Genomic DNA, 15,041 nt, shown 5'->3' with positions numbered 1-15,041 from the left:
ATAAGTTTACTTCTGCTAGGGACAAGGTGTTAAGTTAAATAAACAGAAAGAGCCATTTCTCTGGGGTAACTGGAGACAGTGCAGACTATCAAACCAGGGGGGGGGGGGGGGGGTGAGGAGGGGGGGGTAGACCTAGCTGTTAACTGGATGAACTGGCAATGGTGTGGACAGACATCCTTTTTAAAATCCCCTGACTTATGTGATAGAGGTGAGATTTATGCAAATAGACGCATGCCCATTTAAAATTGGACACACATATGTGTATAGAGAGGCTAATTTATAACATGCACATGTTTGCATACAGGTTATAAAATGGCCACTTATCTGGGTGAGTGCTGATACACATGCGTCCAAGAGACCCATGCGCTGTTTTGAAAGTTACCATCCTTGTATTTATGAAGAGTAAGGACAGTTTTATAATATATGCATATCTCTCTTTCTCTGTTTGAGAAAATTATTAACATTTAAGTCTTTATGGGAGCCCCTAAGCAAAATAAAATGCTGTTTTCATCCCTTTACGATAAGCAATTCTCATTATGAATGAATGACTAATCCTGGAGGATTATCTGCAAAGTGAGGCATAATATATATATATATATATATATATATATATATATATATATATATATTGATATATATCACTTTCTTTCTTCTTCTCCCTGTCATGTTCTAGTGATTTGGATCAGTCTAGTACTAATTATTTTTAAATTTCCCTATTGGATATTTGCTATTAGCAATTGATGCAGTCAGTGTAACTTACAAATTTCAAGGGACATTCTAGAAATCTTTGGGCTAAATGTAAGGGCAAAGCAAAATACATACATCTTCAAAGCAGTAGGTCCATTGTATCTAATTTAAGTGAGAGACCTGATACGGGGAGAGGGAGAGATAAGAAATCTCTTCCATCAGTTTAACCTGACCTTCTACTGAGGTTTCAATGAAGACTGGAACAAATGAAGAAAATAAAGGAGTGTTAGAGTTTAAAGTTATCATTATTTTATCATTAGTGAAAGGAATGTGAAAATGAGTGTAACCCCATCCCTGGGTATGGACTGCACACCAATGGGGCCATAAAAGAAAGTTTGTTTCTATGAGGTTGGAACCTCAGGCTAGCTGAACACAGCCTTTTAAACCTCAAGGCCTGGATCTTTGTAGGTGGGGGGAAAGACTTATCTTTCAAGGCCCCAAGTGCTAGGGGTAACTTTCTTTCTCTTTCTTGACCCTGGGAAAGGGGTAATGGTTTCCCTTATACCCGTTGTATGCTGTTAGTGCCAATAACCACTTCGGACTCTGGTGTAGTATCCAAAAATTAAAGTCTTTAGATGGGTAAATGACATAACTTATTTCTCAGCACCACAGTTGCTTTTGAATAACAGTCTGTTCCCTCAATCTGTGCAAGGGACCAAGGGCAAATCAACCCTCCTGAGTGTGGAAAAAGTGGAGAAGACAGGTGGACAAGGCATTTGACAGGAATAGCCCTCCAACCCCAACCCAAGATGGGCAAAACGGTCTTGGCCTTGACACAGAGTATTCAAAATACCTCTTTCTCTCCTCAGGGGTGATAACGCCAGTTGGGCATCCTGGAAGAAGTCAAAAAATGTTTTTACTCACAGTTTGGGTAGTAATTGCTAGGTTCTTGTGGCCTAGTTTTGGCCCCTGTTGGAAACAGGATGCTGGGCTTGATGGACCATTGGTCGGACCCAGCATGGCAATTTCTTATGTTCTTATTTATCCTTCTTTTCTCTTCCTTGTTCTCTGGATCCCGAATGGGAGTGATTCAGTTAGGAACAAATAGCTCCTGATACTCTCAGGAAGGAAGGGGCAGTCAAAAATCATCCTCCTCTGTCTCAAAAATAAGTCTCTTCCCTTTCAAACTGAAGTTATCACCAGAGTTTCTGCTTATAGCGGGTCACCACCATACCTCCCTCCTCACTGAGGATGCAGAGGGGCAGGTCTTCCTATCCAGGGCACTCCCGGAAACAGGGTTCCCCATGCCCTGGATTCACATGATACCCAAGGATCTCACAAGGCTCTTATGAAAAAAGTGTAAAAACCTGAAAATAAACCCAGAGGGAAATTCCAACCAGCCAGTGAGTGACCTGGAAGGAAAACCCTCCTGACTCTGATTAAGATCTCCAGGCAGTATGTGTCTGAGTCTGCTGATTGGGCTTGAAAATGCAACACAGAGAAAAGCTCCTTATTACCACCTAACTTCAAACAAACCATAAGGGCTTCCCCTAGTCTCTCAGTAGAAAGCTGCTTAAAAAAAGCCTTCCCAGAGAAAGAGGCTGTACAGAATGGTAACCTCACCCGACCTCTAACCTACACTGATCTAGCTGAATATGGAATCACCCAGGGCTTACTGATAATGGAACCAGAGTGTCCATGACATCAGGAGGGGAAAAACAAATGTAAACTGCAAGTGGACATTGGGTAGAAGCTGCTGGTAAAATTTCCGTTTACATCCATAGTGAAATGCAAGGGGAAGAGAGATGAAGAGTTTAAAAGTTGGAGTCAACACTAATTAGATAAGTTAGGCAGAGGCACTGCAAGGAGAAGTTTCACAAAAGACCAGATATCACTTGAAAAAAAAAACATGACCAGGGGATGAATAGTAGAACTATAGAGATAAAGCAGTTAAAATAGTTCAGAAAGCAGCAGCTAGCCTGGAGGACAGCTGGATATTCCACTGTATATCAGTAGTGAATACAATGAATTCACCAGACAGTTCAGAAGCGCCTGAGAGCCCAGTAATAATAGTGTCATCCAGTCAATTGGAGCTAAAGCCAGTGGATTGACCAGTGAGACAAAGCAAATATGGTAGTAGGAATCAAAATCCCAGCCTGGAACAAAGAACAGTAATGGCCAGTGGTGAGAAGCAGCAGTGTCCTGCTGGTGAGGGGAAACAGCATGTTCAACTACACGTGCAGTAGGGCTGCAGGTGGTGGAAACCTAAGGGCTGATTTGCTGTGTTTGGTAAGTGCACATTAGAGGTCCAATGGAGCCAGCATCAGTTTTTTATTTTTTTTATTTTATATTTATTACATTTCTATTGTAAATACATTGAAAATCCAATGTTTACAGAAAAAACAGGAAGTCAAAACACTATATTCTACTTTACACAGGAAAAAGTATATAATATTTTCTTCCATATTATAAGCATGATGGGAGATCCTTAATACATAGCGGTTTAAAGGCAAAGTATACCATACATTATTAAATTTGCTGTAACACCGTGTTATGCAGCCTTTAATTAGCCATCACCCACCTAGGACCTATCGGGAGTGAGAGTCCAGGTATAACCGTAGTTGTTCTATCTTGGTAAAAATATATTTATCATCATGATATATCAAAATACAACGACAAGGAAACCTTAAATAAAATTTGGCTCCTCTAGCCACAATTTCATTTCTCATTGAAAGAAAGGCTTTTCTTTTTCCTTGAATCCTCTTTGTAATGTCCGGGAAGACTCTAATTTGGTAACCATAGAAAGATACAGACTGCTTCCGGAAAGACATCCTCAATACTTCATCTCTATCTGACATTTGCAAAAAAGTCACAAGTAAAGTTGCTCTTTCTTCAGTTTTAGCTTCATATAATTTCTCTAGAAAATCTGTTAAATTATCAGGTAAAATATTATTACCCAAATGTTCTTGTTCTTGCTGCTCTTTTTTTGTCTTCCAGGTAAATACTACAATTTTGAAATTGCTGGAATTGTGGTTTCAGAGTAAGCTAAGATATTTATAAGGTAGCTTTTAATTAAATCTTTTGGCATCATCCATTTTGTTATGGGGAAATTCAAAAATCTTAAGTTATTTCTCCGAAGCTGATTTTCAAGAAAGTCAATCTTCCGAGTGGCAAAACTCTCAGATCTTATGAAATTAGTTTGCACATCTTTTATGCTCTTAATCTCCTTTTCTGTACATTCCAAAGATTTTTCAACCATTTGAACTCTATTTTCCATGTTGTTAGTCTTTTCCATATTTTGCTTCACAACGTTAGTTAAATCAATACTAGCCATATTCATTGTGGTCAAGGCTTTCCAAATTTCTTCAAAGGTTATTTTCTCTGGTATTTTTAATGGGTAATTCTTGTATACCTTTCTCCTCACCTCTCTTTTCCAGGGGCCCTTCCTTGTCCAGCTCTGCTCGTCGTGGTTCAGCTTCTCCCTCCTGAAGCCTAAGATCGCAAGGCTCTCTGAAGAAGGCACGGCTTCCATGTCTCTTCTCTGGTGGTCAAAAGCTGTTTCTAAAGGCGGACTCCAAGAACCTTTCAGCTGTTGTTCCATCCCCTCTTCCATCGGGGGCTTATAGGTTAAGAAAGGAGTTGTTGGCTCACCGGGGCTAAGTGATACTTCTTTGGCCAGGGCGTGTGGCGTCCGCTCTCAGCCATCTACGCCAGCGGCCCCACTCTCCGGCATTATCTGCACAGCCTGAAATGCTTCCTCGATCCGCTTTTGCCAAAATGGCACCTCAGGCATTGAGGTAAGAATCTCGCAGATCCTTGCCTTCCTTTTTATGTGTGGCATATAGAAGCCAACAAAGAAAGAAAATCTGCAGAAGAAATGGTAAGGTTTCTAAGAAATAAGCGGAGCTAGGTTGCTTCCGTGTTCACGGTGCAGCAGTCATCTTGGATCTCGGAGCCATCATCAGTTAACAAGGAAGGCCCATTCTAAGACATATGACTGCAACTGTAACTACAGTGTAAGGCCAAAGGGGTGCAGAATAGAGGCTACAGCTTCTGTCATGGTGCATATTGGATGACACACTTGTGCAGTATATTCTGCACCAGGTTCATGGGATGAACAGTTAAGTAGGCAACTACTACAGAGCAGCAGCAGCAACCAATCACACCCGTCCTTTTGAAGAGGCCTTGGCAAATCTGGAAGACATATTGCAGAGCATAGCCCCTAGCTGCGGGTTAGGGGGAACATTCAGATCCCAAGAAACTTAAAAGTTGAATACATTGCTTGGATTTATTTCTACAATATTATTTTTTAGGTATTTGTTACAGACTCCCCTGAACACAATAACACTAAATCTCATTTACTTGCTTGAAATGAAGGATCTGTTCAATAGATCTTTGAAGATAGGAGTAGTTTCTCAGGATTAGAGAAGGGTGGTTGCGGTCCCTCATCACAAAAGTGGTAAGAGAAAGGAGGTTGAAAGCTGCAGGTTGGCTAACCTTAAATCAGTGGTGAAAAAATTAATGGAGATATTATTGAAGGAATGGATAGAGAACTATCTATAATCTAGTGGGTTGCAGGATTTAAGGCAGCATGGTTTTTCTAAAGGCATGTCTTGTCAAATGAATTTGATTTATCTTTTTGATTGGGTGACTATAGAATTAGATTGTGTTTTGGATGTGGTTTACTTAGATTTCAGCAAAACATTTCATACTCTCCTGCATAGGAGGCTCATTAATAAACTGAGCAGCTTAGGAGTGGGTCCCAAGATAGTGGATGGGATTAGAAATTGGTTGAGTAGTAATCAACAGATGGCAGAAGTAAACAGAATTCAATCTGAGAAGAAAAAAAGTGAGTAGTGGAATGCCTCAGGGATTGGTCCTCAGGCCAATTCTGTTCAATATCTTAGTGAAATATATTAATAAAATTATCCTGGGTCTACCACAGGTATTAACACTGACAAGTATTACAAACAATATACCCGTGTATTTCAATGAATTTTATCTTCAATTTTTATTATTTAACACACCTTTAAAAACATAACACATATCTATTTATATTACCCATACACACCACATTCACTCACACAATAATGAAAATATTAAAAACCAACAATACAAATTTGTTACACTTTAACAATACTATTGCAACATTCCCTAATTTACAATGTAAACATACTCCTCTTTTATTATTAATTACCCCAATTTCTACCACTATTATATTTAACACAAATGTAGACAATCATTTATAATTAAAGTTCCTTATTAAGTTCATATTTCATAGGTTACATCCTAACATAGTGAACATTTAATTAAATTGCCATTCGCATTTTCATGAAATTCATAACTTGTATTCCAACACAATCGATATTGTAATTTCTTTAATCTTATCCCGACAGGAAGCTCCTGTTTCTCCCATTGGTTTCTTCAGGGGATTTTGTTCACATAATAATTTGCAATCATGAATCTCAACTTCATTGCCCAAATCTCAGCAGTACCGGAAACCCAAGCTCCAATGCTACAACTTCCATTTAAACCGCTATATATTTCTTCAAAAACTGCTTTACCGTTGTCTATTTCATCAGAAACTGCTTTACATCTGGAATTTATGTCACTATATCATTCCCTTATGTTCTCAAACAAGTATTTCATTACCCGTGCCGACCATTGTTCCATCATGTCGTCCTTTTATTACATATGAACCACCTCTTGCTTCAAACCACCATATTTCACACAGCGTCTCTCCTTTAGATGGAAGAGTGTGTCTTTTTGTGAATGTCACACAGATCTGCAACTAATTGGACATCCATGAGGGAGTAGAAAGAATTAGTATTCTAAGACACCTTAAGGAACGATCAAAATATTTCACATGTGATGCATTAAAAAAAATGCAGTCATAAATTTGGGGTGCAAAGAATCCAAAGAAGCCTTACACCAATGAGACACGGATGTGTACTGACCAGGAGAAAAACCTTGGATTGATAGTGTCCGATGACCTCAAGGTAACAAAACTATGTAATAAGGCAGTGGCCAGTACCAGAGGAGTGCTGGGGTGCATAAGGAAAAAGATAACCACTGCCAGTAGAAAAAAAAGGAGATGATAATCCTCTGTTTAGGTCATTTGTGAGGCTCCACCTGGAGTATTATATTCAGTTACTGAGACTATATCTCAAAAAGACAGAGATAGAATGGAGGAATTTCAAAGAAAAGTAACCAAAATGATGCAGATTCTAGATCAAAAGCATTTGTGATAAAACTGAGGGATCTAAATATGCATACTTTTGAAAAGAGAGACAAGGGTGATATGACAGAAACATTTAAATACCTTAAAGATATTAATCATGCAGCAGAAGTAATCTTTCTAATAGAATGAAACTTATAAAACTAGGGGTCATGAAGTGAAGTTCAAATGGCATACATTCAGAAACAACCTTAGAAAATATTTTTTCAGGGAGAGGATGGGGATACCTAGAATGCTCTCCCAGAGGAAGTCATGGAGACAAAACCATAAAGCAAACTGGAAGCCGATCCAAGATGGTTGTATAGCGAACAGAAGAAACGAGATCAGTATATGGAAACCTTTTATTCTAACAATAATTGAGTCCGACTCTGGCCGAGTTTTGCTCTTTTCTGAAGAGCTGCCTCAGGGGCTATACATGTCAGCAGGGTTGAAATTGAAAGGTTTGATTCCCGCTCTGTATGTCAAGCTATATAATTGTAATATTAGCAAAAAAAAACTTCCGTGTCTGCAACTTGACAGTTTTTTCTATGCAGTCCGGTTAATCATGGTAATGACATTTCTGGTCTAAAAGTTTTTTTGTGATTGAGATATTCTGGCCAGAGGATCAGCCCTATGGCCCGGATTACATAAGCAGCTTCATGTTGAGGATTCAGACTGAATACTAATACTACAATTATATAATTTGATATACAGAGTGGGAATCAAACTTTTAAATTTCAACCCTGCTGACATGTATAGTCCCTGAGGCAGCTCTTCAGAAAAGAGCGAAACTCGGCCAGAGTCGGGCTCGATTATTGTCAGAATAAAAGGTTTCCATATACCAATCTTGTTTCTTCTGTTCACTAGACAAAACCATAAAGGCATGGGATAAGCACAGAGGATCCTTACTGACAAGAGGATATTAATGAAGCATTAGGGTAACCAGCATTGAGTGTTCTAAACATCAAAATTACAGAACATATAGAAAGACATGGTTTAATGGAACAAAGTCAGCATGGCTTTACCCAAGGCAAGTCTTGCCTCACAAATCTGCTTCATTTTTTTGAAGGAGTTAATAAACATGTGGATAAAGGTGAACTGGTAGATGTAGTGTACTTGGATTTTCAGAAGGCATTTGACAACATTCCTCATGAGAGGCTTCTAGGAAAAATAAAAAGTCAAGGGATAGGTGGCGATGTCCTTTCGTGGATTACAAACTGGCTAAAAGACAGGAAACAGAGAGTAGGATTAAATGGACAATTTTCTCAGTGGAAGGAAGTGGGCAGCAGAGTGCCTCAGGGATCTGTATTGGGACCCTTACTTTTCAATATATTTATATCTGGAAAGAAATACGACAAGTGAGGTAATCAAATTTGCAGATGATACAAAATTGTTCAGAGTAGTTAAATCACAAGCGGATTGTGATAAATTGCAGGAAGACCTTGTGAGACTGGAAAATTGGGCATCAAAATGGCAGATGAAATTTAATGTGGACAAGTGCAAGGTGATGCATATAGGGAAAAATAACCCATGCTATAGTTACACAATGTTAGGTTCCATATTAGGTGCTACTACCCAAGAAAGAGATCTAGGCGTCATATTGGATAACACATTGAAATCATAGGTTCAGTGTGCTGCAGCAATCAAAAAAGCAAACAGAATGTTGGGAATTATTAGAAAGGGAATGGTGAATAAAACGGAAAATGTCATAATGCCTCTGTATCGCTCCATGGTGAGACCGCACCTTGAATACTGTGTACAATTCTGGTTGCCGCATCTCAAAAAAGATATAATTGCAATAGAGAAGGTACAGAGAAGGGCTACCAAAATGATAAAGGGAATGGAACAGCTCCCCTATGAGGAAAGACTAAAGAGGTTAGGACTTTTCAGCTTGGAGAAGAGACGGCTGAGGGGGGATATGATAGAGGTGTTTAAAATAATGAGAGGCCTAGAACGGGTAGATGTGAATCGGTTTTTTACTCTTTCGGATAATAGAAAGACTAGGGAGCACTCCATGAAGTTAGCATGTGGCACATTTAAAACTAATCAGAGAAAGTTATTTTTCACTCAACGCACAATTAAACTCTAGAATTTGTTGCCAGAAGATGTGGTTAGTGCAGTTAGTATAGCTGTGCTTAAAAAAGGATTGGATAAGTTCTTGGAGGAGAAGTCCATTACATGCTATTAATTAAGTTAACTTAGAAAATATTCACTGCTATTACTAGCAACAGTAACATGGAATAGACTTAGTGTTGGGGTACTTGCCAGGTTCTTATGGCCTGGATTGGCCACTGTTGGAAACAGGATGCTGGGCTTGATGGACCCTTGGACTGGCCCAGTATGACATGTTCTTATGTTCTTATCAGTGACAATTCATATGCAAAACAGCAGTGAAAGTGTTGCATTGTGCACCCAAGAAGGCATGGGAGTAGTCTGCTTGGAGAGGTAGTTACAACCCTCTACACTCTGAGGTCAATTTTAAAAGCATTGCTCGGGCAAAAATGCCAACATACGTATGTATTTTAAAAAGTCACAAAATAAGTGCATGTGAACCTGTGCTCACATGAGGAATAAGGGGATGGAAAAGGGATGGGGCATGGGTAGAGCATTGGTATTCTGGGGCAGGAACAACTATATATGTAACTCTGAATTTTAAGAATGAAACCCGCAGCATGCGTACAACAGATGTCTGTGTAACTTTACTGCTGCTCATGATGAATTTTATGGCTTAAAGGACAGGGTGAGGGGTCTGGGACAACTGGACAACATGCAGGATGAAGAATCAGAGGGGTCCGAAAGACCTCAATTTTAATGGGACAAACTGGTGGACTAATTTGAAAACTGGGAATGTGATTCATGCAAACATGTTTTAAAATTCGCTGATACACAGATGTGAAAGCCAACAAATGGGGGTTATTTACCAACATGCGTTAAGGCGTTTTCGCATGCGATCAGGGCTTATTGCATGCGAAAAACCCTGTTATCGCATGGTGTGATGCAAATTTTGAAAAGAGGAGGAGTTAGGGGCAGGGAGTGGGCTGGGTTAGCTAGTGTGTGAAGTGCTATTGCACAGAGTTAATGTCAATTTTAGAGAGAGCCTTGCCATAGTGCCCCCTCCCTAGACAGGTATTTGTATCCCTATGGGAGGCCCACCTAGTAACTCGAGGTGAGGTTTAAGTATTAGTGTAGGGGGTTTGGGGCCACTTTCACATTCAACGTGAGACGTACGAACAGAACAGTGGTCTCTTGTGAAGATTTGATGACCTACGGAGTGAAGAAACTCACTCCAAGATGAGATATGGGCAATGTTCTCTCAACCTAGCTTGATGGACTCTCTACCTGGGTAACAACAAGCTAGGTGGAGAAAACATTGCACAAATCTCATTTTTGGGTGAGTTTCTTCATGCATTAGGTCATCAAATCTTCACAAGAGACCACTGCTCTGTTCGTAATTCTCACGTTGAATGTGAAAGTGGCCCCTAACCCCCTACACTAATACTTAAACCTCACCTCGAGTTACTAGGTGGGCCTCCCATAGGGATACAAATACCTGTCTAGGGAGGGGACAAGATGGTAAGTCTCTCTCTCTCTCTCAATAGAACAGGTCCAGCTAACAGCCTTTCACATAGGTGATAGTGCAACTTGCAATACACATGCTCATTAGCATAAGGTACACCCCTTTATGGTATCCAATGTGATATTGGAAAATGAGGCCCAAAGTCCAACAGAAGACACTTGTGTGTTAGCTGTGCTCAAGTAACTTAAATTAGGAGAATAGTTATGTGTGGTTGCTACATTTTAAAACATGCACACAATTTAATATCATAGTGTATCCTCTCTTGCGTGCTGCTAAGTGTGTGAATGGGCACATGAGCGCTTGTTTTGAAATTACCTTGTCTGCGGGGTAGACTGGATGGGCTATTAGGTTACTATTTATTTATTTATTTATAACTTTTCTATACCGAAGTTCAAATTACAGAGTTAATTATCACTCCGGTTTACATTGCAACCATAAAACAGTGACAAAGTTGTCTTACATAGAACAGGGAGAGAGAAAACTTGGATACAGCTTAAGCATGGGGAGTAACGTGTCAAAACTGGTAAGAACTGATAAGAGTTGGCTTTTTGGGGTAACAAGGTATTCCGAGGGAGGGGGTAGGAATGAGGGATTGTAAGGGGGGGTTGGAAGGGGGGTTGGAAGGTGGGGGGGGGGGAGGGTAGAGGGTTACCATAGATTTCATGAAACTAATATACATATATTAAATAGCTTAGGCAGCGGAAGAAAAAGTGCTTAGGCATCTGAACTTAGGAAGAGAAGGTCCGTGGAGGATGAGGCAAGGACGAGTGTTATGGGAAGGCTTGTCTGAATAGTAGCGTCTTAAGTCTCTTCTTGAATGTAATTGGGCATTGTTCCAGCCTAAGGTCCGGTGGGAGCAGGTTCCACTGTTTGGGGCCTGCGGTGTAAAAAGGCTCTTTTACTATGTTACTATGTTACCTTTGAGGTTGTAAATTTGGTGGAATCCAAATGGAACCCTGAAGGGCGTTCAGCTGTAACTTCACCTGAATGGGTTTTCCCACAATGAGTTATTTTTCATAACACCCAGTATTCCAATCAGTCTTTTGCTTCTGGTTCCAGGGATAAATTATGGGGTCAGGGTGTATTCAAAATTCACCATAACCTAAATTTTGTTATGCTGTGCTTAGAAACAAAGCACGTTTTACACGATGAAATAAAAACCCTTGCTTTTCTGCCTCTAATTTCCTACTAATCTCAACTGAACCCCTGTGTCACCTTTGCTTTCAGACATTTTCATTATCACTTTGAGTAAACTCAACAATAGCTTCATCATGATCTCCTGATTACAGGAAATCAAGTCACCATCTGTTTGACCTCTTGAATAAAACAAAAAAGCTGTGCATTCATTCCTCTACTTGGTGCTATTACTTGCAAGGAAGGAGAAGCAGGATAGAAAGAAAAATATACAGAAAGAGGATGTCTCCTGCATAAAACACTAGCATAAATCTCTGAGCATCCACATACAATCACAACTTGCATACCACAGCCAGTTTTGAAAGGAAACCCACAAAATATGGCATCATTATTTGGTGGTGCTATGATGGGGGCAACACTGTATCAATATCTATTTGGGCAAACAAGCTGGACAAGAACAGCACAAACAATTAAGTAGCCATATTGTACAAAAACTTGCTTGGCCCTGGTGAAAACCTAATCTATTAGGCACCATCAGAACAAAACAGCCAGAGTTCGAAAAGAAATGCAGCCTGATCCCCCCCAAAAGATAGAAATTCTTATCTACAGTATCTTTGTTTTTGGTGAAGATCTGTTCTTAGGTTTAAATATGCCCAGGAAGTCTAAACCAGTAATGTTGATATCAATAATACATTATTACATGACAGTTATTGGATATTATTCTGAGGAGGGTTCAGAAGGGGTTAAATATGATAAGGCTTTAAAAATATCGAAAGAAAATGAATAGGGATATTTGTAATTTTGCTGCTAATAATAGTGGATGTGTAATCAACAATTTATTACCATCCATGGTTGACCTGATTTATATAGGCATGATGGAGTTCATCTGTGATTGTTTTGGATATATTTATGTAGGAAATACAACATGAAATACATATTGCTCTTAGGTGGGAGATCACGAATTGCAGAAGTGCTTAAGTTTTGTTTCTCTAAAAAAATGTTCATGTAATTTTTATTATTGTGCAAAGAGAAAACCAGGAAAAAATGATCCAAATTATGCTCCTATATGTTTTTGTCCAAAGCATAAATTTCCTATTTGACAAAAACTTGTTCACAAAATGTTTCACCTTCTAATGATGCCAAAATAGTGCTGCAGAAATTTCACACAGCCATTTAATCTAGCTCATAGAGGCTGAAATGACTCAAGGGCCCACTACAAAATGTTTAGCATTGATATTAAAATCATCATTACTGTCCAATTTGTGAAGCTGATGAGATTCAGAGGGTGCACATGTTAAAAGGGCTGAACTAAAGTGCTCATAGGGAAGTTAATGGGTGTGTGTTATCCATCTTTAAGTCCTCAGCACTAACTAGCTAAAAGTGTGAGGACTGGGTAGAATGGAGGAACCCCTCTCCACTCACCCCTGAACATCAAACAATGGCTTTTGGGTCTCCAGTCACTCCCTCCCATCTCTGACATTCAACACTGAGTTCTGAACCCCCAAATATCCCTTCCTCCACTCCAACAACAAAAATTCACCTGTGGGTCCCCTCTCCCCAAACATCATATTAGACCTCCAGGCCCATGTCCTATCCCTCTGTAATCTAAACTTACTCCCCCTCAAGTAATCCTAAAGTCTTAATGGACATGAAATAATCCATTTACCTATTGCTAGCACTACTTCAGAAAATAAAATGGAGCAGGTAGGAGATGGATGGATTCCCTCCTGCTGGTGAAAACATTTGGATCAGTTGGGGGCCATACATTTAGTTGTCAAAGGGGTGAGAGGAATGCCTGGAGCTCTGAGTTGGTTGTTGGGCATGGCCTCTTCCCCTGTGTAAAATGAAAGTGTTAGCCCTGTTGGCATGTTAACATTTAACACCAACCATAGTACAAGCACTAAATTCACTGGACCTCATTACATTTAGTAGTTGTCAGAGAATAAGGTGATACTAGAGTAATTAACTCATTATCACTGTATTTGAGTATTTAGTATCGCCCAAATTTCCAAAGCACTGCACATGATAAAACCGGGGGATACGCGCTTGGCCAGGCCATGTGTGCGCCAAGTGTATTTTAAAAATGGCCTGTCCAAGGGATGTGAATCGTTTATCTGATGATTGAAAATATCAGATGATATTTTCAATCTCGTCAGATATCGGGGGGGGGGGGGGGGGGCCCAATAGCGATAGGAAACCCCACCCCACAATTAATTTTGTGGGTTCTCTTATCGTTATGGGGGGAGGGGGAAGAAAGGGCACTTACAAAAACACAGCCCGGCCCTTTAAAATTAGTTCTTTAGTATCCCCCCACCCTCCGGACCCCTCTAACCCCCCCAAAATTTTTTAAGTACCTAGTGGTCCAGTGGGGTTCCCGGGAGCATTCTCCCGCTCTCGGGCCATCGGCTGCCAGTAAACAAAATGGCACCGATGGCCCTTTGCCCTAAGCATGTGCCCTTAAAAATGGCGCCGGCCGTCCATTGCTCCTACCATGTAACAGGGACTGGCCAATTGCACGGATACCCTGTCACATGCTAAGGGCAAAGGGCCATCGGTGCCATTTTGTTTACTGGCAGCCGATGGCCCGAGAGCGGGAGAATGCTCCTGGGACCCCCACTGGACCACCAGGTACTTAAAATAATTTGGGGGGGTTGGAGGGGTCCAGAGGGGGGGGGATACTAAAGAACTAATTTTAAAGGGTCGGGCTGTGTTTTTGGGTTATCGGCTCGGTGCAGCTGATAAAAAAAACCCCAACAATTGGACTGCGGGAAAAATAATTTCCCGATAGTCCATGAATCCAAAACCGGAACCAATTCCGGTTCCGATTCACATCTCTACTGGACATGCACTTATCCCCGGTAAGTGCAGATGTGCCAGAATTTCTCAAAGGGGCTGGCTGGGGGTGTGGTCTGAGTGGGGAGGGGAGGGGTAGGGCGGGGGCCGGCCAACGCACATAATTTACTTCTATTCCGAAGGAGCAGGTAAGTTATAAAACAAAAAATATTAGGGTAGGTAGGTAGGGGATAGGGGTCGGGGAGGAGAGGAGAGGAGAGGAGAGGGGAAAAGATAGGATGGGTAGATAGGGGGATAGGAAAGTTCCCTCCTAGTCCACTCCTTAATTATACCAGACTGAGAAAGAACTGGGAAAAAGTCAGATTGCGTCGCCGTGCATATTTTTAAAAAGTCCCCTCCGTGCACACGAATGGGTCACCCACGCATACATGTGTGTACCGATACAAATTTGGGCGTGCATGTGCATGCGGGCATTGGATTTATAACACGTACGCACGTCGGCACGTGCAGGTTATAAAACTGGTGCATCACGCGCACATGGACGCCCACACGTCTCTTTTTAAATCTACTCCTATATGCATACACACTAGGTTTTAGTACTCCACATTAAATTGTTAATCAGTTGATAGATAT

The 15,041-nt window shown here is 40.6% G+C and overlaps 1 protein-coding gene across 5 annotated transcripts in view; it reads right to left on the bottom strand.

Annotated features, from left to right (window-relative positions):
• The window catches only part of ARAP2 (ArfGAP with RhoGAP domain, ankyrin repeat and PH domain 2), a 619,943-nt gene that overhangs the window by 162,461 nt on the left and 442,441 nt on the right, over positions 1-15,041 (bottom strand). The gene's annotated exons all lie outside the window — the stretch shown is intronic.

This window comes from Rhinatrema bivittatum, chromosome 1 (genome assembly GCF_901001135.1).
Source record: "Rhinatrema bivittatum chromosome 1, aRhiBiv1.1, whole genome shotgun sequence".
NCBI classification, from domain to species: domain Eukaryota; kingdom Metazoa; phylum Chordata; class Amphibia; order Gymnophiona; family Rhinatrematidae; genus Rhinatrema; species Rhinatrema bivittatum.
Note: the sequence above shows the minus strand (reverse complement) of the source record. Positions and strands in the feature narration are given on the sequence as shown.